At 47.6% G+C, this 26537-nt stretch overlaps 1 protein-coding gene across 8 annotated transcripts in view; it reads left to right on the top strand.

The window, feature by feature from the left end:
* RAD51AP2 (RAD51 associated protein 2) overlaps nt 1–26537 on the top strand; it is a 286503-nt gene that overhangs the window by 251998 nt on the left and 7968 nt on the right. The window lies entirely within an intron of this gene.

Here is a 26537-nt window from a genome sequence, read left to right on the forward strand (position 1 = left end):
CTAGGTCGACATGGATGGAAGGTCGACAGGGTTTCTAGGTCGACATGTGCTAGGTCGACAGGTCTAAAGGTCGACATGAGTTTTTCACATTTTTTTTTTCTTTTTTCATACTTAACGATCCACGTGGACTACGATTGGAACGGTAAAGTGTGCCGAGCGAAGCGGTAGCGGAGCGAAGGCACCATGTGAGGGGACGCGGTGCACTAATTTGGGATCCCGGTCACTCTACGAAGAAAACGACACACAAAAAAAAAAAACCTCATGTCAACCTTTAGACCTGTCGACCTAGCACATGTCGACCTAGAAACCCTGTCGACCTTCCATCCATGTCGACCTAGTGACTGTCGACCTATAGTGGTCGACCTAAACATTGTCGACCTAGACACTGTCGATTTGATGAACCACACCCAATTATACAGGTACAAATATTATGTGACAGACACGACACTGAATGGGAACACAAATTCAGGATGAGTATAACTTCCTTCCAAATCTTGCAAAATATGAAACCTACAGTTCCATGACTTAACACTGAGAATGATAGAGTTGTTGGCTTGGTTGGGTAAAGAAGATAAGAAATTTCAAGTATTTGTAAATATTTTATTAAACATTATTCCTGTGACAGACACGACATAGGAATTGTGACAGACACAACATGTTCCAAAATACTTGCAAAAACCATTTAAATCTGTCAATTAAACTACATCATTATCAAAGCATCTTGAAAATACAGTTTAAACCTATTATCATTTAAATCTATAAGACTTATATTATTAGTTATCTCCAACATTATGTTAATATAAGGACAATTGCATACCTGTAAACAGTTGTCAAATAAGGCACAAAATCACCACAGCTTTCCACAGACTGCCATCTTGAATAAACAATGCTGCCAACTTATGATTTATGAAAAACAGGTGTTTATCATCTTTGGTTTTACAAAATATTAACTTCAGAGAATATACATTTTCACTACAAGATTAATTGTGGCCACTTTCAGGAAAAGATGTTCTGGTTGACATATTCATGGAATTACCCTTGAGGTATAACTTGACTGAACATCTGTGGTAACTAGAGATGAGCAGGTTCGGTTCCCAGAGAACCAAACCCCCCGAACATCCCATTCCGAGCCAGTTTCCGAGTCCGGCAACCAGAACGAAGCAAAACATCATCATCATGCGTGGACTTGGAGAGTGAGGGAGACAGACCTCTGTCTCTCTGTGGGTGGTGGTGTCGGGTGGGGTCAGTGTGTGCTCTAGGGTGCTTTTCCTGTCACTGTGGTGTACCTGTGCTATTAGGGGTGCTGTCCTGGCTGTCACTGTTGTTTCATGTGCTGTTAGGGGTGCTGCAGCTGTACATGGGAGTTGCTGTCCTGCCTGTCACTGTGTTATACAGGGGGCAGGGGCACTGTCCTCCTGTATGCTGTAAAAATTCAGGGGTGCTGTTATTAAAATAAAAGCACATTGGTCCTGTATGCTGTGAAAATACAGGGGTGCTAGCCCAATCATGTATGCTGTAAAAATTCAGGGGTGCTTCTGTATGGTCCTGTATGCTGTAAAAATTCAGTGATTCAGTTGTTAAAATAAAAGCACACTGGTCCTTTATGCTGTAAAAATTCAGACGTGCTTCTGTTGTTAAAATAAAAGTACACTGGCCCTGTATGCTGTAAAAATTCAGGGGTGCAGTTGTTAAAATAAAAGCACACTGGTCCTGTATGCTGTGAAAATACATGGGTGCAGGCCTAGTCTTGTATGCTGTGGAGCCCCTCGGAGCCCCTCGGTCCCCTTGTCCCGTAGAATCCACGGTGGACCTGTTTTAAAGATGCCCCAAATACTCACCTATTATCTGGTGTAACAGTAGTCACGGGGGGGTCCCGGCATTCGGAAAAAGAGGTTTCATGTGTAAACATGGAACCCCTTTAGTGCGAGGGTTCGGGTTTTGTCTTTTTTTTTTAACCCCCTGGATGCTACATGGACTGAAGAGGACAGAACTACACCAGATAATAGGTGAGTATTTTGGGCATCTTTTAACAGGTCCATCGTGGATTCTACGGGACAAGGGGACCGAGGGGCTCCATGGGACAATAGGTAAGTATGTAAGTGTGTAAGTGTGCATGTATGTATTATAAAGCTTTGCTTTCACGGTGTGTGTTGTGTTTTTTTGTGGTATTTTTTTGTGGTAGAACTACAGGTACCAGCGGGCCCGTTATTTCCTCGCATGCTGGTACTTGTGGTTCTCCAAGTACCATTTTAGGGGGAAGGCTTGCTGGGACTTGTAGTTCTACCACAAAAAACAATATTCTATTTTTTACACAAAGGCTATCAGCCTCCCATCCACCACCCACGGATGGGGGGGACAGCCTCAAGCTTCACCCCTGGCCCTTGGGTGGCTGGAGGGGGGGGCGGCCCTTGAGTTAATGGGTTCCCACTTCTCCATGGTACCCCGGCCAGGGGTGACTAGTTGGGTGGGTAATGCCACGGCCGCAGGGACCTATATAAAAGTGTCCCCCAGCTGTAGCATTATCTCTCTGGCTAGTGGAGCCCGGTACTGGTTTGAAAAAACGGGAGATCCCTACATCTTTTGTTCCCCGTATTTTTTGAACCAGGACCGGACGCAGAGCCCGGTGCTGGTTGTATAAATATGGGCGGACCCCAGTCATTTTTCCCCCTGTATTTTGACAACCAGAGCCGGCTCAAAGAGCCCGAGGCTAGTTATGCTTAGGAGGGGGGACCCCACGCAATTTTTTTTTAACATTTGTAACTCTTTAAACACCTCATCATGTACACAATGAAGCCCTGCACGGATCCTACTGATCCGGCCGGGCTTCAATGTGTTATGTCAGGCAGTGTTTTACTAATTACTCCCGTAAAACACTGCCCGACAATACGAATCACATCGACATCGGAAAATACGACAATAGAGAACTCTGCAGCTTAGTAAATTTGCGTAGATGAATTCAAAAGGTTGCAGTAAAATACGTCCGATAAAGAACGAGATTAAACTCCCATAAAATCGGCGCAAACACAAATTTTTGTAAATATACCCCCTAGATGGGCCAGGTGTTTGTGCCATCCACTTGTGTCGATTATCTTAGTCACCCAGCGACCTCGGTGCAAAACAATATTGTAAAGTGTTCAGAATACACTGGAATTGAGTGGAAATTAATGTTATTGAGGTTGATAATACCGTAGGACCAAAATTACCCCCAAATTCTGTGATTTTAGCTGTTTTTATGTTTTTTTCAAAAATCATCCAGCTCCAAAACCAAAACTCGAAAGGGTGCTTTTAGCAAAACTAATCCAGATCCAAAACATGAGCAGGGATCCAAATCCAAAACCAAAACCCAAAACCCAAAAAGTGTCCACCGCACATCTCTATGGTAACCAAGAGGATGTTTTCCTGCCAGGTAAAGTCTTTATAAATGGTTTAAAACTGATATGTTATCTTTATAGAGAATGATAATGTGACAAGTTTTTAGAGGAACATATCCATTTATGCAGAATAATATGAATGTAGAGAGTCCAAAGCTATCATAATTAGAGATGAGCGGGTTCGGTTCTCAGAGAACCGAACCCGCCCGAACGTCACCACCCGAGCCCGGATCCGAGTCAGGCTTGGGTTTTCCCGCCTGACTCGGAAACCAGAACGAGGTAAAACGTCATCATCCCGCTGTCGGATTCTCGCGGGGTTTGGATTCCATATACGTTGCCGCGTGTCGCCGCCATTTTCACTCCAGCATTGGAGAGTGTAGAGAGAGGACGTGTATCCATCCTCAGTGTCCTGCATCAGTTCAATGTTAGTGTCTTGTGCTGCCTCAGTCCAGTCACAGTGATTGTGTCCTCTGCTGCCATATGTCCGGTGCTGCTGTATAAGTCCAGTCCAGTGGTGCTGTGTTGTGCTGCATCAGTCCAGTGGTGGTGTCTTGTGCTGTATCAGTCCAGTAACAGTTGTGGTGTCCTCTGCTGCCATATGTCCAGTGCTGCTGTATAAGTCCAGTCCAGTGGTGCTGTGTTGTGCTGCATCAGTCCAGTGGTGTTGTCTTGTGTTGCATCAGTCCAGTCACAGTGGTGGTGTCCTCTGCTGCCATATGTCCAGTGCTGCTGTATAAATCCAGTCCATTGCAGTGGTGCAGTGTTGTCCTGCATCAGTCCAGTGGTGGTGTCCCTGTGCTGCTGTATATGCCGAGTGGTACTGCCATATATGCCCAGTGATACTGCCGCATATGTCCATTGATACTGCTGTATATGTCCAGTGGTACTGCCGTATAAATCCAGTGATCCTGCCGTATGATTCCAGTGATCCTTCCGTATAATTCAAGTGTTACTGGCGTTTAAGTCCAGTCCAGTGATACTGCTGTATATGTCCAGTGGTACTGCCGTATAATTCCAGTGATCCTGCCGTATAATTCCAGTGGTACTGCCATATAAATCCAGTGATCGTGCCGTATAATTCCAGTGGTACTGGCGTATAACTCCAGTGATCCTGCTGTATAATTCCAGTGGTACTGGCGTATAATTCCAGTAATCCTGCCATATAATTCCAGTGGTACTGGCATATAATTCCAGTGATCCTGCCGTATAATTCCAGTGATCCTTCCGTATAATTCCAGTGTTACTGGCGTATAAATCCAGTCTGGTGATACTGCCGTATATGTCCAGTGGTACTGTCGTATAACTCCAGTGGTACTGCCGTATAATTCCAGTGATCCTGCCGTATAATTCCAGTGGTACTGACATATAAATCCAGTGATCCTGCTGTATAATTCCAGTGGTACTGGCGTATAACTCCAGTGATACTGCCGTATAATTCCAGTGGTGCTGGCGTATAATTCCAGTGATCCTGCCGTATGATTCCAGTGGTACTGGCGTATAAATCATGTGATCCTACCGTATAATTCCAGTGATCCTGCCGTATAATTCCAGTTGTTCTGACGTATAAATCCAGTGATCCTGCCGTATAATTCCAGTGATCCTGCTATATAATTCCAGTGATCCTGCCGTATAAATCCAGTGGTACTGCCGTATAAATCCAGTCCAGTGATACTGCCGTATATGTCCAGTGGTACTGCCATATAAATCCAGTCCAGTGGTGCTGCCATATAAATTCAGTGGTGCTGTCCTGTGCTGTGTATTATTTACTCCAAATAAAGGGTAATTAATATTTAATCCAAATAATTTTTGCAGGGTTTGCCCTGTGTGTTGTAGAGGTATGCTCTCCTGTACCGCATATTGGGGGTCATTCTGACCTGATAGCACGCTAGCAATTTTTTACAGCGCTGCGATCAGGTCAAAACTCGGCAAAACTGTGCATGCGTATGCACTGCAATGTGCAGGCGCGTCGTACGGGTACAAAGCGGATTGGTGCTGGGTGATGGATTTAACGAAGAATCCATTTGCATAGCCAATCACAAGAAGATTGAGAGGAAGAAGGCGTTTATGGGTGTCAACTGACCGTTTTCAGGGAGTGGTTGGAAAAATGCAGGCGTGTCCAAGTGTTTGTAGGGCGGGTGTCTGACGTCAATTCCGGGATCGGACAGGCTGAAGTGATCGCAACGGTTGAGTAAGTTCAGACCTACTCAGAAACTGCACAAAACATTTTTGTACCGCTCGGCTGCAGAAGCGATCGCACACTTGCAAAGCGAAAATACACTCCCCCATAGGCGGCGACTATCTGATCGCAGCACTGCAAAATATAGCTCATGAGCGATCAACTCGGAATGACCCCCATTGTTATATAACTCCAGAAAAATAATGGAGAACAAAAATTTGGAGGATAAAATAGAGAAAGATCAAGAACCACTTCCTCCTAGCGCTGAAGCATGTAAAAAATAGGGGTGTGGGTTCATATGGGAGGGGCGTGGCCACAGTTATGCCCCCAGTAGTTGTGCCCCCTGTAGCTACGCCCCCAGTAGATTTGCCCCAAGTAGTTGTGCCCCCAGTAGCTGTGCCCCCTGTAGCTATGCCCCCAGTAGATTTGCCCTCTGTAGCTGTGCCCCAAGTAGATTTGCCCCCAGTAGTTGTGCCCCCAGTAGCTGTGCCCTCTGTAGTTGTGCCCCATGTAGCTGTGCCCCCAGTAGATTTGCCCCAAGTAATTGTGCCCCCAGTAGATTTGCCCCAGTAGTTGTTACCCCAGTAGATTTGTCCCAGTAGTTGTGCCCCCTGTAGCTGTGCCCCCAGTAGTTGTGCCCTCTGTAGCTATGCCCCCAGTAGTTGTGTCTCCTGTAGCTGTGCCCCCCAGTAATAGTGCCCCCTGTAGCTGTGCCCTCTGTAGCTATGCCCCCAGTAGTTGTGTCCCCTGTAGCTGTGCCCCCAGTAGTTGTGCCCCCTGTTGCTCTGCCCCTAGTAGTTGTGCCCCCTGTTGCTATGCCCCCTAGTAGCCGCTTACAAACACAAAAAATAAACAAGCAACAATACTTACCAACCCTGCTGTTGCTCTCGACCGCTGCTGCTGCTGCTGCTCCATCTGGCCGCCAGCTCCTCTCTATGGGAGAGACATCATGACGTCTCTCCCATAGCAGCACTGCGCAGACACTAGAGGTCAATTATGACCTCTAGTGTCTGACGATGGAGCCGTCTGCAGCGAGCGGCCACATAGCCCATGGCGTCTGTTGTAGCCGGGGAGCAGGATGCAGGGTGCAGGCAGGCAGCGGGCGCCTGCGGGGTGACTGTGGTCGCACCAAGAACCGCTACTTAATGATACCTAAATCTCTTCTTCCTCTTGTACCCAAGCTCCTGCAAGCCACACCACCAACTCCGTCAACGTCAACTTCCTCCTCAGTCAGGAACGTCAGTAGTCCTGCTGGCCATGTCATTGGCAAGACTGAGAAGTCCTCTCCTAACCGGGATTCCTCCGGAGGATCTTTGAGTGGTACGCCTACTACTGCTGCTGTTGCTGCCGCTGCTGTTGTTGCTGCTGGCAATCAATTGTCATCCCAGAGGGGAAGTCGGAAGACCACTTGTTCTACTTCAACTAAGCAATTGACTGTCCAACAGCCCTTTGTGAGGAAGATGAAATATAACAGCTGTCATCCTTTTGCAAAGCGGATAACTGAGGCCTTGACAGCTATGTTGGTGTTAGACATGCGTCCGGTGTCCGCCATTAGTTCAGTGGGACTTAGAGAATTGTTTGAAGTACCGTGTCCCACGGTACCAAATCCCATCAAGGTTCCACTTCACTAGGCAGGCGAGAGAATGTACAGAGACGTCAGAAAAGTGTCCTCAGTGTCCTAAAAAATGCAGCTGTACCCACTGTCCACTTAACCACGGACATGTGGACAAGTGGACAAGTGGAACAGGGCAGACTAAGAACTATATGACTGTGACAGGCCACTGGGTAGATGTATGGCCTACCGCAGCAACAACAGCAGCGGCACTAGTAGCAGCATCTCCCAAACGCCAACTCAATCCTAGGCAGGCTACGCTATGTATCACCGCTTTCCGTAAGAGGCACACCACTGACAACCTCTTACGGAAACTGAGGGACATCATCGCACAATGGCTTACCCCAATTAGACTCTCCTGGGGATTTGTGATATCGGACAACGCCACCAATATTGTGAATGCATTACATCTGGGCATATTCCAGCATGTCCCATGTTTTGCACATAGAATTAATTTGGTGGTGCAGAATTTTTTTTTAAATGACAGGGGTGTGCAGGAGATGCTGTTGGTGGCCCGAAAAATTGCGGGCCACTTTCGGCATTCAGCCACCACGTGCCGAAGACTGGAGCACCATCAAACACTTCTGCACCTGCCCTGCCATCACCTGAAGCAAGAGGTGGTAACGAGGTGGAATTCAACACTCTATATGCTTCAGAGGATGGAGGAGCAGCAAAAGTCCATTCAAGCCTATACATCCACCTACGATATAGGCAAAGGAGGGGGAATGCACCTGACTCAAGCGCAGTGGAGAATGATTTCTGTCTTGTGTAAGGTTTTCCAACCTTTCAAACTTGCCACATGTGAAGTCAGTTCAGATACTGCCAGCTTGAGTCAGGTCTGTTAAGTCTGATTAACTTTCAGGAAGAAAAGCAATACTTTAAATGTACAACTGTTCAGGCCGCTGCGATCGCTAAGCGTGTGTGTGTAAAACCCCTATTAAATGCGTACATGTTGCGTAAGCACGCCGGCACGCTGTAAGCACAAAGTAGCTACACGTGCGGTGGAATACCCTTTATAACCCCTAACAGGAAAGGAATGCGACACCAATTGTATATGCATGGTCCTCCACCCCTACTCACAATCTCGGCCACTCCCTCGACCTTGTCTTCACCCACCGATGTGATCTCTCTGATTTCTCTAACTCTTCCTTCCCTCTCTCTGACCACCATCTGCTTACTTTCACCCTCTCATCTTCCCCTCTCTGCTCCACACCCAGACCCACCATCACCAGACGCAATCTCGGGTCCCTCACCCCCGCTATCATGTCCTCCCTCGAGACCTTCCTCTCTCCTCTTTCCACTATGACTTGTCCCAACCAGGCAGCCTCTTTCTATAACTCTTCCCTTACTGCTGCTCTTGACTCTGTGGCCCCCCTCTCATCTGTCCCCCTCCGCCGCTCCAAACCCCAACCCTGGCACACCAAACTCACACGATTCCTACAAAAATGTTCACGGTCTGCAGAATGCTCCTGGAGGAGATCCCACTCTCTGGCGGACTTTCTCCATTTCAAGTTTATCCTCTCTTCCTATAGCTCTGCTCTTTCTCTCGCCAAGCAATCCTTTTTCCAAACACTCATCTCTTCTCAGTCCTCCAGTCCACGCCGACTCTTTGAAACTTTCAACACTCTCCTTCGCCCCCTCCTCCTCCCCTCCCCTCTTCCCTCACTCCCACTGACTTTGCCTCCTTCTTCATCTCCAAAATTGAGGATATTCAAAATTACATCTCCTCCCGTCACCCCTCTGCTGCCCCCCTGCTCCCACCATCCCTCCCGTCCATCTATCCCACCCTGTCCTGCTTCCGTCCCACCTCAGACAAGGAAGTCCACTCCCTCATCTTATCCTCTCCCCCCACAACCTGCCACTTGGACCCCCTCCCCTCCCGTCTTCTCCGCTCCCTCCCCCCCACTGCCTGCTCCCACCTTGCTCACCTCTTTAACCTATCGCTCTCTACTGGCATCTTTCCCTCACCATTCAAACATGCTCTGGTGTCCCCTATTCTCAAAAAAGCCAACCTCGACCCTTCATCACTCACTAGCTACCGCCCCATCTCTCTTCTCCCTTTCGCCTCCAAACTACTTGAACGACTGGTCTACAGCCGTCTCACAAGCTACCTCTCTGACCACTCCATCCTTGATCCACTACAATCTGGCTTTCGCCCACTCCACTCCACCGAGACTGCCCTGGTGAAAGTCACCAGTGACCTGCTTTCGGCCAAATCCAAGGGCCACTTCTCTTTGCTCATCCTTCTGGACCTCTCTGCTGCCTTTGACACCGTGGATCACCCTCTCCTCCTCCGCACACTCCAAAATGTTGGCCTCTCTAGCACCGTCCTTGACTGGTTTACCTCATACCTCACTAACCGCTCCTTCTCTGTGTCTGCCTCCGGAATCACCTCACACCCTTCCATCCTTCCTTTTGGTGTCCCTCAGGGTTCTGTCCTAGGCCCCCTTCTGTTCTCCCTCTACACCTCTTCCCTGGGTGCGCTCATTAACTCATTTGGCCTTCAATACCACCTCTATGCTGATGACACACAACTCTACCTCTCCTCTCCTGATCTGTCCCCCTCTGTCCTCTCTCAGGTCTCCAGCTGCCTCTCTGCCATCTCCTCCTGGATGTCTGAGCGCTCTCTGAAGCTCAACATGGATAAAACTGAACTTATTATCTTTCCCCCAGCCAGAGCAACACCCCCTACAAATATCTCTATCACTGTTGACAACACTATCATCTACCCTGTTCACCAACTCCGCTGCCTGGGCGTCACTCTTGACTCCTCCCTCTCCTTTGCACCCTACATCCAAGCTCTGGCGCAATCTTGTTGGTTCCAGCTACGCAACATTGCTCGCATCAGGCCATTTTTCTCCCAGAGTGCAACTAAACTTATCATCCACTCACTGGTCATCTCACGACTTGACTACTGCAATGTGCTCCTCACTGGCCTCACTTGCTCCCACATCGCTCCCATCCAATCTGTCCTCAACTCTGCAGCTAGGCTCATCTTCCTCTCCCACCGCTCCACTTCTGCCACTCCCCTTCAACAAAATCTACACTGGCTCCCATTCCCCTACATAATCCTCTTCAAACTCCTCACCCTCACATACAAGGCCATCTCTAATTCCACTGCTCCCTACATCTCCAACCTCCTCTCCCTTCATACTCCCTCCCGCCCACTACGGTCGGCTGATGACCGTCGCCTCTCCTCTGCCTTGGTCACTGCTTCCCATGCACGAGTTCAGGATTTTGCCCGTGCTGCACCCCTTCAGTGGAATGCGCTCCCCCGCTCCATTAGACTCTCCCCGACCTTGCAAAGCTTCAAACGGGCATTGAAAACCCACCTATTTATCAAAGCGTACCCCTCCAATGCATAACCTAGTCCTTAGGCTGCTCCTCCATCCCCCTGCCCCATGCCTTGGACATCTCTGCTTTGCTCGCATACCACCATCAGGCTTCTACCTGCTTGCTTGCACCTCATGTCATCTGTCTGTTGCCCCTCCCCACTAGATTGTTAGCTCTTCAGAGCAGGGCCCTCTTTCCTCTTGTCTAAACCCTCTTCTTGACACATTTCACTCAGCGACCATCTTTACCTGCTTTCTCTCCTGCTGGTAAAGGCTCATCTCTATCTATGGCCGCCAGCCCCAAGTAGTACAATGATTACTCCTTCGCTACTTACATCTAAGCTGTATTATGTTTTGAGAACTGTGTTGCTCTTTGTTACCTGCATTCCATTTTTGTTATTTATTTACTGTTATGCTAAGTTTTGTCTCCCTGTACTGTCCTTTGTACGGCGCTGCGAAACACTTGTGGCGCCCTATAAATAAAATGTAATAATAATAATAATCACATAAGAGAATAGGCTACAATCAATGGATACATATACGTTTGTTCGCCAGTGCCACCCGGTCCCGGTCCTCAGTCAATCTGGATAGATGACCTTCAGAGAATGTGTCTGACCGGCCAGGAGGTTTGGCTTTTATACATTAGTCCAAATCATGAAACAATAGAAACTGTATTCTCTTCACCCATAGGTCAAAGGGCTGGTAATTTACAGTACAGGAGGGGTCATAGGTCGGTTTGAATAGGTGGGCAATGCCTGGTCCAGGTGCACTTGCAGATGTTCTCCATTGGGTTCCCGCCGAATATCAAGAGTACAGTAAGTACAGTGTAATATTAATATTCTGTTCCTGCGCATATCTGTGTGCAGGAGCGTGCTATCTTCTGCAAACTGCTACCAGAATATTGCTCTTAAAATACTGTACAGCTGGATACCAAACACCACCTCCTAACCTAATTCTGTCCCCTCATATCCTGTAAAGTCGAATACCTCAATTGTTATACCTTGAAAGTAAATGTAACTCGCTGGTGTGGTGCATGTAGACTATGGGGGTGATTCCGAGTTGTTCGCTCGCTAGCTGCTTTTAGCAGCATTGCACACGCTAGGCCGCCGCCCTCTGGGAGTGTATCTTAGCTTAGCAGCAGTGCGAACGAAAGATTAGCAGAATAGTGAATAGAAATTTCTTAGCAGTTTCTGAGTAGCTCCAGACTTACTCAGCCATTGCGACCAGCTCACTCCTTTTCGTTCCTGGTTTGACGTCACAAACACACCCAGCGTTTGCCCAACCACTCCCCCGTTTCTCCAGCCACTCCTGCGTTTTTGCAATTTGAACGCCTGCGTTTTTCCGCACACTCCCATAAAACGGCCAGTTTCCGCCCAGAAACACCCACTTCCTGTCAATCACACTACGATTAGCACAGCGATGAAAAAGCTTTGTTATGCCGTGAGTAAAATACCTAACTTTTGTGTAAAATAACTAAGCGCATGCGCTCTGCGAACCTTGCGCATGCGCAGTAAGCGACTAATCACAGTATAGCGAAAATCGGCAACAAGCGAACAACTCGGAATGACCCCCTATGTGTTAATTATATGCCATGTGGATTAAATATGAGATATTTCTTTGTGGCTTTTCCATGCGAATGCATATGCTACCGTATTTACTCATACCACACGGTAATACGCAGGACCTCGTGGGCCAATATACGCAACGTGTGAGTATGCACACGCACGGCAGAACAAGCACGCGCACAGAGGCCACTTGTGTGGAGTTTGTATGTGATGCGTGTGACCATAATTTCTCTGATGTCCTAAGTGGATGCTGGGACTCCGTAAGGACCATGGGGAATAGCGGCTCAGCAGGAGACTGGGCACAACTAAAGAAAGCTTTAGGACTACCTGGTGTGCACTGGCTCCTCCCACTATGACCCTCCTCCAGACCTCAGTTAGAATCTTGTGCCCGGCTGAGCTGGATGCACACTAGGGGCTCTCCTGAGCTCCTAGAAAGAAAGTATATTTTAGGTTTTTTATTTTACAGTGAGATCTGCTGGCAACAGACTCACTGCAGCGAGGGACTAAGGGGAGAAGAAGCGAACCTACCTGACTGAAGATAGTTTGGGCTTCTGAAGCTACTGGACACCATTAGCTCCAGAGGGATCGAACACAGGACCCGACCTCGATCGTTCGGTCCCGGAGCCGCGCCGCCGTCCCCCTTACAGAGCCAGAAGCAAGAAGTGGTCCGGAAAATCGGCGGCAGAAGACCTCGGTCTTCAACAAGGTAGCGCACAGCACTGCAGCTGTGCGCCATTGCTCCTCATGCACACCTCACACTCTGGTCACTGATGGGTGCAGGGCGCTGGGGGGGGGGGGGGGGCGCCCTGAGCAGCAATATAAACACCTTGGCTGGCAAATATCACAATATATAGTCCCAGGGCTATATATGTGATAAATTACTCCTGCCAGAATCCATGAAAAAAGCGGGAGAAAAGTCCGCCGAAAAAAGGGGCGGGGCTATCTCCCTCAGCACACTGGCGCCATTTTTTCTTCACAGTGCAGCTGGAAGACAGCTCCCCAGGCTCTCCCCTGTAGTTTTCAGGCTCAAAGGGTTAAAAAGAGAGGGGGGGCACTAAATTTAGGCGCAATATGTGTATACAAGCAGCTATTGGGGGAAAATCACTCAGTTATAGTGTTAATCCCTGCATTATATAGCGCTCTGGTGTGTGCTGGCATACTCTCTCTCTGTCTCCCCAAAGGACTTTGTGGGGTCCTGTCCTCAGTCAGAGCATTCCCTGTGTGTGTGCGGTGTGTCGGTACGGCTGTGTCGACATGTTGGATGAGGAAGGTTACGTGGAGGCGGAGCAGAGGCTGATAAATGGGATGTCGCCCCCTGTGGGGCCGACACCAGAGTGGATGGATAGGTGGAAGGTATTAACCGACAATGTCAACTCCTTACATAAAAGGCTGGATGACGTAACAGCTGTGGGACAGCCGGCTTCTCAGCCCGCGCCTGCCCAGGCGTCTCAAAGGCCATCAGGGGCTCAAAAAACGCCCGTTACCTCAGATGGCAGACACAGATGTCAACACGGAGTCTGACTCCAGTGTCGACGAGGTTGAGACATATACACAATCCACTAGGAACATCCGTTGCATGATCTCGGCAATGAAAAATGTGTTACACATTTCTGACATGAACCCAAGTACCACATAAAAGGGGTTTTATGTTTGGGGAGAAAAAGCAGCCAGTGTTTTGTTCCCCCATCAGATGAGTGAATGAAGTGTGTAAAGAAGCGTGGGTTCCCCCGATAAGAAACTGGTAATTTCTAAAAAGTTACTGATGGCGTACCCTTTCCCGCCAGAGGATAGGTCACGTTGGGAGATATCCCCTAGGGTGGATAAGGCGCTCACACGTTTGTCAAAAAAGGTGGCACTGCCGTCTTAGGATACGGCCACTTTGAAGGAGCCTGCTGATAAAAAGCAGGAGGCTATCCTGAAGTCTGTATATACACACTCAGGTACTATACTGAGACCTGCAATTGCCTCAGCATGAATAGTGCTGCTGCAGCGTGGTCTGATACCCTGTCAGATAATATTAATACCCTAGACAGGGATAATATTTTGCTAACATAGAGCATATTAAAGATGTCGTCTTATATATGAGGGATGCACAGAGGGATATTTGCCGGCTGGCATCCAGAATTAATGCAATGTCCATTCTGCCAGGAGGGTATTAGAGACCCGGCAGTGGACAGGTGATGCTGACTTTAAAAGGCACATGGAGATTCTGCCTTATAAGGGTGAGGAATTGTTTGGGGATGGTCTCTGGGACCTCGTATCCACAGCAACAGCTGGGAAGAATTTTTTTTACCTCAGGTTTCCTCACAGCCTAAGAAAGCACCGTATTTTCAGGTACAGTCCTTTCGGCTTCAGAAAAGCAAGCGGGTCAAAGGCGCTTCCTTTCTGCACAGAGACAAGGGAAGAAGGAAAAAGCTGCACCAGACAGCCAGTTCCCAGGATCAAAAATCTTCCCCCGCTTCCTCTGAGTCCACCGCATGACGCTGGGGCTCCACAGGTGGAGACAGGTGCGGTGGGGGCGCGTCTCGGGAATTTCAGGGACCAGTGGGCTTGCCCACAGGTGGATCCCTAGGTTCTGCAAGTAGTATCACAGGGATCAAGCTGGAGTTCGAGGCGACTCCCCCTCGCCGTTACCTCACATCAGCCTTGCCTGCTGCCCTCTGAGAAAGGGAGGTAGTACTGGCGGCAATTCACAAGCTGTACTTCCAGCAGGTGAAATCAAGGTACCCCTCCTTCAACAAGGCAGGGGTTACTATTCCAAAATGTTTGTGGTACCGAAACCAGACGGTTCGGTGAGACCCATTCTAAAATTTAAATCCTTGAACACTTATATACGAAGGTTCAAGTTCAAAATGGAATCGCTCAGGGCGATTATTGCAAGCCTGGAGAATATCATGGTATCACTGGACATCAAGGATGCTTACCTGCATGTCCCTATTTACCCTCCTCACCAGGAGTACCTCAAAATTGTGGTACAGGATTGTCATTACCAATTCCAGACGTTGCCGTTGGTCTGTCCCCGGCACCGAGGGTATTTACCAAGGTGATGGCCGAAATAATTATCCCGTACTTGGACGATCTCCTTATAAAGGCGAGGTCCAGGGAGCAGTTGTTCGTCGGAGTAGCACTATCTCGGGAAGTACTACAACAGCACGGCTGGATTCTGAATATTCCAAAGTCGCAGCTGGTTCCTACGACGCGTCTACTGTTCCTGGGTATGGTTCTGGACACAGAACAGGAAAAAAAGGGTTTCTCCCGGAGGAGAAGTCCAAGGAGTTGTCGTCTCTAGACAGAGACCTCCTAATACAAATACAGGTGTCGGTGCATCAATGCACGCGAGCCTTGGGAAAGATGGTAGCTTCTTACGAAGAAATTCCATTCGCCAGGTCCCATGCAAGGATCTTCCAGTGGGATCTGTTGGACAAGTGGTCCGGGTCGCATCTTCAGATGCATCGGCGGATAACCCTGTCTCCAAGGGCCAGGGTGTCGCTGTTGTGGTGGCTGCAGAGTGCTCATCTTCTAGAGGGCCGCAGATTCGGCATACAGGACTGGGTCCTGGTGACCACGGATGCCAGCCTTCAAGGCTGGGGGGCAGTCACACAGGGAAGAAACTTCCAAGGACTATGGACAAGTCAGGAGACTTCCCTACACAAAAATATTCTGGAACTAAGGGCCATTTACAATGCCCTAAGTCAGGCTAGACCCCTGCTTCAACACCGGCCGGTGCTGATCCAGTCAGACAACATCACGGCGGTCGCTCATGTAAACCGACAGGGCGGCACAAGAAGCAGGATGGCGATGGCAGAAGCCACAAGGATTCTCCGATGGGCAGAAAATCATGTGTTAGCACTGTCAGCAGTGTTCATTCCCGGAGTGGACAACTGGGAAGCAGACTTTCTCAGCAGACACGACCTCCACCCGGGAGAGTGGGGACTTCATCCAGAAGTCTTCCAAATGATTGTACACCGTTGGGAAAGGCCACAGGTGGACATGATGGCGTCCCGCCTCAACAAAAAGCTAAAAAGATATTGCGCCAGGTCAAGGGACCCTCAGGCGATAGCTGTGGACGCTCTGGTAACACCGTGGGTGTACCAGTCGGTGTATGTGTTCCCTTCTCTGCCTCTCATACCCAGGGTAATGAGAATAATAAGAAGGAGAGGAGTAAGAACTATACTCATTGTTCCGGATTGGCCAAGAAGAGCTTGGTACCCAGAACTCCAAGAAATGATCTCAGAGGACCCATGGCCTCTGCCGCTCAGACAGGACCTGCTGCAGCAGGGGGCCAGTCTGTTCCAAGACGTACCGCGGCTGCGTTTGACGGCATGGCGGTTGAACGCCGGATCCTGAAGGAAAAGGGCATTCCGGAGGAAGTTATCCCTACGCTAATTAAATTAAAGCTAGGAAAGAAGTGAACGCAAACCATTATCACCGCATATGGCGGAAATATGTTGCGTGCTGTGAGGCCAGGAAGGCCCCAACGGAGGAATTTCAGCTAGGTCGATTTCTGCACTTCCTACAGTCAGGGGTGACTATGGGCCTAAAATTGGGCTCCATTAAGGTCCAGATTTCGGCTCTATCGATTTTCTTCCAAAATAGAACTGACTTCACTGCCTGAAGTTCAGACTTTTGTTAAGGGAGTGCTGCATAGTCAGCCCCCGTTTGTGCCTCCGGTGGCACCGTGGGATCTCAACGTGGTGTTGGATTTCCTGAAGTCGCATTGGGTTGAGCCACTTAAATCCGTGGAGCTAAAATACCTCACGTGGAAAGTGGTCATGCTGTTGGCCTTGGCGTCGGCCAGGCGTGTATCAGAATTAGCGGCTTTATCATGCAAAAGCCCGTATCTAATTTTTTTATATGGATAGGGCGGAATTGAGGACTCGTTCCCAATTCCTTCCTAAGCTGGTATCAGTTTTTCATGTGAACCAACCTATTGTGGTGCCTGCGGCTACTTGGGACTTGGAGGATTCCAAGTTACTGGACGTAGTCAGGGCCCTGAAAAATATATGTTTCCAGGACGGCTGGAGTCAGGAAAACTGACTCGCTATTTATCCTGTATGCACCCAACAAGCTGGGTGTTCCTGCTTCTAAGCAGACTATTGCTCGCTGGATCTGTAGCACGATTCAACTTGCGCATTCTGCGGCTGGACTGCCGCACCCTAAATCTATAAAAGCCCATTCCACGAGGAAAGTGGGCTCTTCTTGGGCGGCTGCCCGAGGGGTCTCGGCTTTACAAATTTGCCGAGCTGTTACTTGGTCGGGTTCAAACACTTTTGCAAGAGTCTACAAGTTTGATACCCTGGCTGAGGAGGACCTAGAGTTTGCTCATTCGGTGCTGCAGAGTCATCCGCATTCTCCCGCCCGTTTGGGAGCTTTGGTATAATCCCCATGGTCCTTACGGAGTCCCAGCATCCACTTAGGACGTCAGAGAAAATAAGATTTTACTTATTTTTTTCGACTTCGACAGGTCATTCCCCTCATCAGGCTTTTGCAGAAGCAGCTGGAGAAATTTAAGGAGGAGCTAAGACGGTGTGATTCCGCAAAGTATGTGGGAATTGTGGATGGAGCCCTTCATTTGCTTTGCCAGGATTCAAGTGTGGTCAATCTGTTGAAATCAGAGCACTACATTTTGGACTCCGTGCTCGATCCTAGGTTTAATGCCTACGTTGTATCTCTCTTTCCGGCAAACACAAGTCTGCAGAGGTTCAAAGACCTGATGGTGAGAAAATTGTCAACTCAAGCGGAACGTGACCCGTCAACAGCTCTTCCTTCATTTTCTTCCGCAACTGGGGCTGCGAGGAAAAGGATAAGATTTCCTAACCCACCCACTGGCGGTGATGCAGGGCAGTCAGGAGCAAGTGCTGACATCTGGTCCGGACTGAAGGACCTGCCAACGATTACTGACATGTCTACTGTCACTGCATATGATTCTGTCACCATTGAAATAATGGTGGAGGATTATATGGGTGACAGCATCCAAGTAGGCAGTCCGTACATATACTGGCAGGAAACAGAGGCAACTTGGATGCCCTTGCACAAACTGGCTTTATTTTACCTAAGTTGCCCCCCTCCAGTGTGTACATCGAAAGAGTGTTTAGTGCAGCCGGTAACCTTGTCAGCGATCGGCGTAGGAGGTTACTTCCACAAAATGTGGAGAAGATGATGTTCATCAAAATGAATTATAAATTAGTCCGGGAAGACCTTGACCAGCAATTGCCTCCAGAAAGTACACAGGGACCTGTGATGGAGGATTCCAGTGGGGACGAATTAATACTCTGTGAGGAGGAGGATGTACACATTGAAAGGCGTAAGGAATTGGAGGATGAGGATGAGGATGAGGTTGACATCTTGCCTCTGTAGAGCAAATTTGTGCAAGAAGAGATTGATTGCTACTTTTTTGGTGGGGGCCCTAACAAACAAGTCATTTCAGCCACAGTCATGTGGCAGACCCTGACGCTGAAATGGTTGGTTTGTTAAAGTGTGCATGTCCTGTTTATACAACATAAGGGTGGGTGGGAGCCTGTCTGACACTGCCGTACAACTCCAGGGGTACTGCCGTATAAGTCCAGGGGTACTGCCGTATATGTCCAGTCCAGTGGTGCTGTCTTGTGCTGCATCAGTCCAGTGGTGGTGTCTTGTGCTGCCATAAGTCCAGTGATGGTGTCCTGTGCTGTATATTATTTACTCCAAATAAAAGGGTTATATACATTACTTATATTATTATCCAAATAATTTTTACAGGGTTTGCCCTGTGTGGTGTAGGGTACGCTCGCCTGTGCTGCATATTATTATAATAGCTCCAAATAAAAGGGTTATTATTATCCAAATTAATTTTACAGGCTTTGCCGTATGTGGTTTAGGGGTATGCTCTCCTGTGCCACCAATATTGTGCGTGTATTACATCTGGGCAAATTCCAGCACGTCCCATGTTGTTTGTGCCGCACACTTGTGTCGCTTAGCTTAGTCATACAGCTACCTAATTGCACCTCTTTTTCTTCTTTGCATGATGTGCTGTTCGGGGCATAGTTTTTTTTAAGTGCCATCCTGTCTGCAACTGCTGTGCCACTCCTAGATGGGTCAGGTGTTTGTGCCGCACACTTTTGTTGCTTATCTTAGTCATACAGCTACCTCATTGCTCCTCTTTTTCTTCTTTGCGTGATGTGCTGTTTGTGGCCCATTTTTTAAATCTGCCACTGCAGTGCCACTCCTAGATGGGCCAGGTGTTTGTGCCGCACACTTGTATCGCTTAGCTTAGTCATCCAGCCATCTCGGTGCAGCCTTTTGGCCTAAAAACAATATTGTGAGGTGTGAGGTGTTCAGAATAGACTAGAAATGAGTGGAAATGAATGTTATTGAGGTTAATAATACTGTAGCTTTAAAATTACCCCCAAATTCTGTGATTTTAGCTGTTTTTATGTTTTTTTCCAAAAATCATCCAGATCCAAAACTAAAACCAAAACACGAAAGGGTGGTTTTGGCAAAGCCAATCCAGATCCAAAACACGAGGATGGAACCAGAACCAAAACCAAAACACAAAACACGAAAAAGTGCACGCCGCACATCTCTATAATAGATTGTCCTGGTGAATTGACTAGGGATAAATCTTAGTTCACCACAGAACATAAAAATGATCAACAGACACAGATAGGGACATTGCTTCACTCTAGTTTAAAATCCCAAATTAGCATTCTGAGTTATAGCGCGTGCCCTGTCAGACGCAAAAGCTCTAAAGGGCAGATTAAGTTACCCATGAGACTTACTGTGCAGTTGTAGCTCTTTATTTTAATGCTATATTTTAATGCTCAGAACCATTCAGTCACTAGCCAATTTTCCCACATTGTAAGATTGTGTCTAACACGTGTTAACTAGAGATGAGCAACTCAGATTTAGTGGAATCCAAGCCCCCTCCCAATTTCCGGTAACTGAATAAATCTGAGTAAATCCTAGTCCTGGCTCGGGTTGCCCTGCCAGGCTCAGACGGCAAATCGAGGCAAAACATCATCTGGATTCTATAGGTCCCTGCAGCAGTAACTCCATTTAACTCAATTCACGCTCCTGTATGCTTTGCTATGCTCTGCTGTGTCCATCCACAAGTGCTGTGCTCTCCTGTGTCCATCCACAAGCTGTGCTGTATTCATCCACAAGCTGTACTGTGTCCATTAAGTGGCTGTGCTGGATCCATCAATTGGCTGTGCTCTGTCCTTCAAGTGACTGTGCTATGTCCAGTTCCCATATTCTGTAACAGAGTGGGTGCTGCACTGACTCTGCAGGTCATGCCACACTAAGTTGACATATAAACACTGCAGTGTGATTCTGCCGTGCCAGCTGTGAGAAAAGTAAAAAGAAAGTAAATAAAAAGTTACAAAATAAAAATAAATAAGTAATTTTTTCTTAAGTTTATACAACCTGTGTATGTTGTAACCCAGTTTTACTTTGTTCACTTATATAGAAAAGCCCTTTGAATCCCAGCAGTGTGAGTGTCACGATCCTAGGCACATCGATTCCCTAGATACGCCAATCTGTGAATCCCTGCCACGTGACGATGTTACTGGATACCTGAGCGCATGCGTTAATTTCAACACGGTCACTGCCACCAGCCAAAGTACAAACATTTAGGGTATGACCCAAGGCACACTTATGGCTTTTGCCTGCACCCAGAATTATTAATATTTTGGTAACGCCTCTTTCAGAGAGTTGGGTTGGACACACAACAGAAAACCATAGCTAAAATTAGATCATTTAATTTAAGTAAAACACTTCAAATCTTATGTTACAGAAAAGAAAGTTACAAGATAGAATGATAAAAAGTCAAAGTCATATGAGTAAATACAGTTTCAAGAAAAATAAAAATAGGGAGATAAAACCCACCGATCCTAACACATGCAGAGTGGAATGATGGAATGAAGTGAAGCCTCTTCAGATCTTATCGGGACATTACAGAGCCAGGATGCTTCTCCTGACTCGCTTCTTTGATAATGACAATTTGCAGTCTGTGCTTCTCCTATTTAAAACTGAGACTGCCCCTTCTGCCCCCATCCCTCTGGAGAGTTCGTTGTAACCCTTCCAAAGCCAGAGAAGGTATTGAGTGTCAGCTCATACTGGGCTTCCCAGCCACTCGCTCAGGGGTAAAATGCCTTTTCTTCTAATAGCCTTTGAAGCTCTTGCCATGGTTCTTGTGTAAACAAATGGTCAGTTCTGAGAAGACACAGACCAGGAAGCTTAACACATTTCTGTCCATAGCTCTGGTTCTGGGGTAATTAAACTAGCTCTGGTCAGGAGGAATTTCACACCTGAGTAGCCAGTGTGTCTCTGAGTTCTGTGGCTATAATGAAATGCCAGCAGATCAATCCAGCTTCAACCATTTGACATGCAAAGACAGTTATCACACACTGGTACATTGATACATCGATCAGAATAGTGATATCACATACCTTGATTTTAACAGGCCTATTTCTACTTGAAATAGCCTGGATCATGACACCTCCCCCTTTAGGATCAGCATGGGAGCAATGGCACGTCAGGCCAGTACTATTCTTCCATTTGTCCTGAGAAGACATTTACAACACATACAATATACAATAGATCACATACAGTACTTAATATAGTTTTTTTTTGGATACAGAGAGTAAGGGGATACAATATGCTTCTCTGAGTATGTAAGTTCCATTGTCTCTATTGTTCTGTTAGCTGTACCCCAGTGTGACTTTGTTCCCATATGTTGGGCCTAATTCAGACCTGATCGCTAGGCTGCATTTTCGTACAGCATGCGATCAGGTCTGAACTGCGCATGCCTATGCACTGCAATGCGCAGACGTGTCGGTCCGCAGTGCCGGGGAGCGCCGGGCTTTGACTGATGGTGCAAGAAAAGCAATCACATGGGTGATCGCAAGGTTACTGACAGGAAGAGGCAGTTTATGGGTGGCATCTGACCGTTTTTAAGGAGTGTCCGGAGAAACGCAGGAGGGACCAGGCGTTTGGAAGCAGGGATTCTGACGTCAGCTCCAGCCCCGATCATTGCACAGGAAGAGTAAGTCCTGGCCTGTGCAGAGACTGCACAAACTTCTGTTTGTGCAGCTCTCCTGCACATACAATCGCACCCCTGCACAGCGATTTCCCCCTCCCCCTGTAGGCAGCAACTACCTGATCACAGGTATGCAAAAAACGCACCCTAGCAATCAGGTCTGAATTAGGCTCATAGAAAAGCCTATTGAATCTCCCAGTGTGAGCTGAACTGTGAATTTTAAAAATAGAAATAAATATATTGTTATATTGTTTGTACTGCACTGTGCGCTGTACCCCAGTGCAACTTTGTAACCAGCCAGCTCACTGCAGCCTTTGGCCTTAACTGGATGAAACCAATATTGTGAGCTGTGAGATGGTCAAAATTGACTGGAAATTACTGGAAATTATTGTTATTGAGGTTAGAATACTGCAGAGACAAAAAAAAAAAATCCCAAGTTTTGTGATTTTATTTATTTTTATTCATTTAAAAAAAAAAAAAAACAGATCGAAAACCAAAACAAGTGAGACGGTTTTGGCAAAACCAAAACCTGATGACAAATTATAACCAAAACAAAAACAAAAAATGGACCGGCGCGCATCTCTATTGTTAACCCATGGTTTCCGGTTTATTGCCCAGAACTATGGAGTTACCACATGCGGAAAGCCCTAGAGGGTGCACTTAATATGGAATTTCTCATACATCCTAGAGGATGCTGGGGACGACATCAAGACCATGGGGTATAGACAGGATCCGCAGGAGACATGGGCACTCTAAAGACTTTTCATTGGGTGTGAACTGGCTCCTCCCTCTATGCCCCTCCTCCAGACCTCAGTTTTAGAAATGTGCCCAGGTCGACTGGATGCACTCTGAGGAGCTCTACTGAGTTTCTCTGAAAAGACTTATGTTAGGTTTTTTATTTTCAGGGAGTACTGCTGGCAACAGACTCCCTGCTTCGTGGGACTGAGGGAGCAGAAGTAGGAACCAACTTCCTAAAGAGTTTCATGGCTCTGCTTCTGGCTGACAGGACACCATTAGCTTCTGAAGGGAACTGAACGCTAGCCGTGCCTAGATGCCGTCACCCCCCTCACAGAGCCAGAAGTCAGAAGACAGGTGAGTGTTAGAAGACAGATCTTCAATCAAGAAAGTGACGGCTAAAGGTACCGCGCGGCTGGCGGGAGCGCAGCACGCCATGTTGCCCACACGTACACAGGCACTGCAGGGTGCAGGGCACGGGGGGGGCGCCCTGGGCAGCATGAAACCTATGGAAACTGGCATAAATAAGGGGCATAAGTTGCTGAGGCACAGTCCTACCCCCGCCAGTATAAAAAATTACCTCATAAAAGCTGAGGAGAAACACACCATTGAAGAGTGGAGCTTCGTCCTCAGTCAGCCAGCACACTGCTCAGCGCCATTTTCTCTCTCTCCTCAGGCTGCAGAGACAACACTGGTCCTCCTCCACTACTGAACAAGTATCAGGGTGCAAAACAGGGGGGGCCACAGTGAATTTGGTTCTATATAATTGTGTGATTAACATTATAAAAGCGCTGAATATCAGTGGGCATTTTGTGTTCACAGACATTGTGTTACTGGCGCTGGGTTGTGAACTGGCAAAATCCTATCTGTGTCCCTCTGACAGATTTTACTGTGGGTCTGTCCCCTATAAATCCCGGAGTGTCTGTGGTGTGGTTTGCACGTGTGTGACATGTCTGTGGCAGGGAACTCTGTGGAGACATGTTAGGGACACAGAGGTGTAATATGACACCAAGAGCCTGACTGGGTGAAAGGTTAATGATAGTGTGAATCATATCAGTAAGAGGTTGGACTGAATCTCATACAGAAAACTGAATATAATCTGTTGAAGATGTGATTTTTAATAGTTCTGCCTTTCATCCACAGGGACTTTTCTGGGTCACATACAAATTTGCACAAGTAGTACAAACTGATACCGACACGGACTCCTGTGTCGACACTAGTGATTCCAGGGGAATAGGTCCTAAGTTAGCAAAAAAGCATTCAAAACATGTTTTAGCTATAAAGGAGATGTTAGAAGTTACGAAGCCCCCTCTTTTACCACAAGGAGAGGGTTTACTTTAGTAAAGAAGTAATGTAATTTTCCCTCCACCTCAGGTCTGATTTAACCTGAAAAGAAATTTCAGATTCCCAAAAAGAATTCAGGCAGCTTATCTTTTTCCAAAAAAGGTGGGAGTCACCCCGCATTTTAGACAGGGCCCTGTCATAAAAGAGAAAAGGTGTTTCTCCCTTCCCCTGGAATGGCTTCACTTAAGGAGCCGACAGACCGCAAGTGAGTGAGGTGATTTATTGATGTGGCCAATGGGACACTACTCAGGCCTACCATTGTCTGTGAGTGGGTGAGTAGTGCTATTGAAAAGTGGTCAGAAAACTTGTCATTAGACATTGACACAATAGATGGAGACGAGATACTCCTAACGTTAGGTTATATCAAAGACGCTGCTGCGTACGTACTAGAATCCATTAAATATATTGGTTTCTTAGGATCAAGAACCACTACCATGGCAGTATCGGCTCGGAGGGCATTGTGGATTCACCAGTGGAATGCTGATGCAGATTCCAAAAGAAATATGGAGGCTCTCCCGTATAAAGGTGAGGCCCTATTTGGTGATGGGCTGGATGCATTAGTCTCAACGGCTATCACAGGTAAGTCGACATTCTTGCCTTATGCTCCTACACCGGCAAAAAAGACACATCACTCTCACATACAGTCCTTTCGGCCCAACAAATACAAAAAGGCCAAAGGTCTCCCCTTTTTTTGCAGGTAGGGGAAGTGGAAAAGGAAAGAAATCCGCAGCATCTACCGGATCGCAGGAGCAGAAGTCCACCCCTGCTTCTGCCAAATCTGCAGCATAACGCTGGGGCTCCCTTGCGGTAGTCCGCTCGGGTGGGAGCATGTCTGAAACTTTTCAGCCAAATCTGGATTCAATCTGGCCTGGACCAATGGGTCTTACAAATAGTGTCCCATGGGTACAAACTAGAGTTTCAAGACGTCCCCCCATGCCGATTTTTCAAATCGACCTTGCCAGCTTCTCTTCCGGGAAGAGAGGCAGTAACAACGGCAATTCAAAAATTATGTCAGGATCAGGTCATTGTCCTGGTACCCTTGGCACAGTAAGGAGAAGGTTTTTTATTCAAGCCTCTTCGTAGTTCCGGAGCCGGACGGCTCGGTCAGACCAATTTTAAACCTGAAAAATCTGAATCTCTACCTGAAAAGGTTCAAGTTCAAGATGGAATCCCTGAGGGTAGTGATTTCCAGTCTGGAGGAGGGGGACTTCATGGTGTCAGTAGACATAAAAGATGCTTACTTGCATGTTCCCATTTATCCTCTTTACCAAGCTTATCTGAGATTCGCAGTACAGGATTGCCATTACCAGTTTCCGACGTTGCTGTTCGGACTCTCCACGGCACCGAGGGTATTCACCAAGGTGATGGCGGAGATAATGGTCCTCCTTCGTTAAAAAGGAGTCAATATAATTCCTTATCTGGACAATCTCCTGATAAAAGCGAGATCCAGGGAAGAGTTGGTGCAGAACATCGCACTCTCCCTGTCAATACTCCAACAACACAGATGGATCATGAATTTTCCAAAGTCGCAGTTGGAACCGACGACAAGATTGTCCTTTTTAGGGATGATTCTGGACACAGAAGTACGGAGAGTATTTCTTCCAGTGGAAAAGGCTCTGGAAATCCAGAAAATGGTCAAACAAATATTGAAACCAACAAGCGTGTCGATCCATCAATGCATTCGGTTGTTGGGGAAAATGGTAGCGGCCTACGAGGCCATACAGTTTGGCCGATTTCATGCCAGAGTATTCCAGTGGGACCTGTTGGACAAGTGGTCCGGATCCCACTTACACATACACCGGAAAATAATCCTGTCCCCCAAAGCCAGGATTTCGCTCCTGTGGTGGCTACACAGTTCTCACCTACTAGAGGGACGCAGGTTTGGGATTCACGACTGGGTCCTAATAACCACGGATGCATGTCTCCGAGGCTGGAGAGCTGTCACACAGGGGGAAAGCTTCCAAGGAAAATGGTCAAGTCAGGAAGCCTGCCTTCACATAAACGTTCTGGAATTGAGAGCCATTTACAACGGCCTTCTACAAGCGGTACATCTTCTTCAAGATCCCGTGCAGATCTAGGCGGACAATGTAACAGCAGTCGAGTACATAAACAGGCAAGGTGGAACAAAAAGCAGAGCTGCAATGGCAGAGGTGACAAGGATTTTCCTCTGGGCAGAAAGACATGTTAGAGCTCTGTCAGCAATTTTCATTTTGGGAGTGGACAACTGGGAAGAAGACTTCCTCAGCAGACACGATCTCCATCCAGGAGAGTGGGGCCTCCACCAAGAAGTCTTCGCAGAGGTGACAAGTCTTTGGGGAGTTTCTCAAGTAGACATGATGGCAACTCCTCTAAACAAGAAGCTTCAGAGGTATTGTTCCAGGTCG

The sequence above is a fragment of the Pseudophryne corroboree genome, chromosome 4 (assembly GCF_028390025.1).
Source record: "Pseudophryne corroboree isolate aPseCor3 chromosome 4, aPseCor3.hap2, whole genome shotgun sequence".
Taxonomy (NCBI): Eukaryota; Metazoa; Chordata; class Amphibia; order Anura; family Myobatrachidae; genus Pseudophryne; species Pseudophryne corroboree.